The 3,152-nt window shown below is 42.3% G+C and overlaps 1 non-coding gene across 1 annotated transcript; it reads left to right on the forward strand.

The window, feature by feature from the left end:
• The first annotated feature begins 1,228 nt into the window (after positions 1 to 1,228).
• LOC130952155 (small nucleolar RNA R71) lies at positions 1,229 to 1,336 on the forward strand. Its single transcript, XR_009074336.1, has one exon. It is a non-coding gene; the product is annotated as a small nucleolar RNA R71 (small nucleolar RNA).
• The last annotated feature ends 1,816 nt before the right edge of the window (positions 1,337 to 3,152 follow it).

Consider the following 3,152-nt stretch of genomic DNA (forward strand, 5'->3'; position numbering starts at 1 on the left):
TCCCTAGCTTCTCCATTACAGAGAGAGGCATAAGGTTTATGCTTGACCCTAGGTCACACAGAGCCTTCTCGAAGGTCATGGTGCCTAATGTACAAGGTATTGAGAACTTCCCAAGGTCCTGTCTCTTTTGAGGTAATCTCTGCCTAGTCAAGTCATCCAGTTCTTTGGTGAGCAAAGGGGGTTCGTCCTCCCATGTCTCATTACCAAATAACTTGTCATTTAGCTTCATGATTGCTCTAAGGTACTTAGCAACTTGCTCTTCAGTGACATCTTCATCCTCTTCAGAGGAAGAATACTCATCAGAGCTCATGAATGGCAGAAGTAAATCCAATGAAATCTCTATGGTCTCAGTGTGAGCCTCAGATTCCTATGGTTCCTCATTAGGGAACTTATTGGAGGCCAGTGGACGTCCATTGAGGTCTTCCTCAGTGGCGATCACTGCCTCTTCCTCCTCTCCAAATTCGGCCATGTTGATGGCCTTACACTCTCTTTTTGGATTCTCTTCTGTATTGCTTGGAAGAGTACTAGGAGGGAGTTCAGTAACTTTCTTACTCAGCTGACCCACTTGTGCCTCCAAGTTTCTAATGGAGGACCTTGTTTTAGTCATGAAACTTTGAGTGGTTTTGATTAGATCAGAGACCATGGTTGCTAAGTCAGGGTGGCTCTGCTTAGAATTCTCTGTCTATTGCTGAGAAGATGATGGAAAAGGCTTGCCATTGCTTAACCTGTTTCTTCCACCATTATTATTGTTGAAACCTTGTTGAGGTCTTTGTTGATCCTTCCATGAGAGATTTGTATAATTTCTCCATGAAGGATTATAGGTGTTTCCATAGGGTTCTCCCATGTAATTCACCTCTTCCATTGATGGGTTCTCAAGATCATAAGCTTCTTCTTCAGATGAAGCGTCCTTAGTACTGCCTGGTGCAGCTTGCATTCCAGATAGACTTTGAGAAATCATATTGACTTGCTGAGTCAATATTTTATTCTGAGCCAATATGGCATTTAGAGTATCAATCTCAAGAACTCCTTTCTTCTGATTCGTCCCATTGTTCACAGGATTCCTTTCAGAAGTGTACATGAATTGGTTATTTGCAACCATTTCAATGAGTTCTTGAGCTTCTGCAGGCGTCTTCTTCAGATGAAGAGATCCTCCAGCAGAGTTGTCCAATGACATCTTGGACAGTTCAGACAGACCATCATAGAAGATACCTATGATGCTCCATTTAGAAAGCATGTCAGAAGGACACTTTCTGATCAATTGTTTGTATCTTTCCCAAGCTTCATAGAGGGATTCACCTTCCTTCTGTCTAAAGGTTTGGACTTCCACTCTAAGCTTACTCAATTTTTGAGGTGGAAAGAACTTTGCCAAGAAGGCATTGACTAGCTTTTCCCAAGAGTTCAGGCTTTCTTTAGGTTGTGAGTCCAACCATATCCTAGCTCTGTCTCTTACAGCAAAAGGGAATAGCATAAGTCTGTAGACCTCAAGGTCAACCCCATTGGTCTTGACAATGTCACAGATTTGCAAGAATTCAGCTAAAAACTGATGAGGATCTTCCATTGGAAGTCCATGGAACTTGCAATTCGGTTGCATTAGAGAAACTAATTGAGGCTTAAGCTCAAAGTTGTTTGCTCCAATGGCAGGGATAGAGATGCTTCTCCCATAGAAGTCGGGAGTAGGTGCAGTAAAGTCACCCAGCACCTTCCTTGCATTGTTGGCATTGTTGTTGTTTTCCGCTGCCATGTCTTCTTCTTGTTTGAAGATTTCTGTTAGGTCCTCTACAGAGAGTAGTGCTTTAGCTTCTCTTAGATTTCGCTTCAAGGTCCTTTCAGGTTCAGGGTCAGCCTCAACAATAAGAAAATATGGAATCCTCTATGTCACCGTATAGAGATTCCTTGAGATGTCAGAGGAAAAGAAGAATAGAAGGAGGAGGTTGATGAGCGGATAATTTATACGCTTTTTGGCATTATTTTTAATATGTTTTTAGTATGATTTAGTTAGTTTTTAGTATATTTTTATTAGTTTTTAATTAAAATTCACTTTTCTAGACTTTACTATGAGCTTGTGTGTTTTTCTGTGATTTTAGGTATTTTCTGGCTAAAATTGAGGGATCTGAGCAAAAATCTGATTCAGAGGCTAAAAGGACTGCAGATGCTATTGGATTCTGACCTCCCTGCACTCGAAGTGGATTTTCTGGAGCTACAGAAGCCCAATTGGCGCGCTCTCAACGGCTTTGGAAAGTAGACATCCTGGGCTTTCCAACAATGTATAATAGTTCATACTTTGCCCGAGATTTGATGGCCCAAACCGGCGTTGCAAATCAGCTTCAGAATTCCCAGCGTTTAACGCTGGAACTGGCATAGAAATTGGAGTTAAACGCCCAAACTGGCATAAAAGCTGGCGTTTAACTCCAGAAAGAGCCTCTACACGAAAATGCTTTAATGCTCAGCCCAAGCACACACCAAGTGGGCCCAGAAGTGGATTTTTCTGTCATTTACTCAATTCTGTAAACCCTAGGTTACTAGTTCACTATTAATAGGATCTTTTGACATTGTATCTGTACCTCATGACACTTTACACGTTTCTTTGTGTACCTTCCACGGCATGAGTCTCTAAACACCATGGTTGGGGTGAGGAGCTCTGCTGTGTCTTGATGGATTAATGCAATTACTACTGTTTCTTATTCAATCATGCTTGCTTCTGTTCTAAGATATCACTTGTTCTTAACCCGGATGAATGTGATGACCCGTGACACTCATCATATTCTCAACTATGAACGCGTGCCTGACAACCACCTCCGTTCTACTTTAGATTGAGTAGATATCTCTTGGATTCCTTAATCAGAATCTTCGTGGTATAAGCTAGAACTGATGGCGGCATTCAAGAGAATCCGGAAGGTCTAAACCTTGTCTGTGGTATTCTGAGTAGGATTCAATGATTGAATGACTGTGACGAGCTTCAAACTCCTGAGGGCGGGGCGTTAGTGACAGATGCAAAAGAATCATTGGATTCTATTCCGGCCTGATTGAGAACCGATAGATGGATAGCCGTGCCGTGACAGGGTGCGTTGAACATTTCCACTGAGAGGATGGGAGGTAGCCACTGACAACGGTGAAACCCTTGCATACAGCTTGCCATGGAAGGAGCCTTGCGT

This window comes from Arachis stenosperma, chromosome 9, assembly GCF_014773155.1.
Source record: "Arachis stenosperma cultivar V10309 chromosome 9, arast.V10309.gnm1.PFL2, whole genome shotgun sequence".
Lineage (NCBI taxonomy): Eukaryota > Viridiplantae > Streptophyta > Magnoliopsida > Fabales > Fabaceae > Arachis > Arachis stenosperma.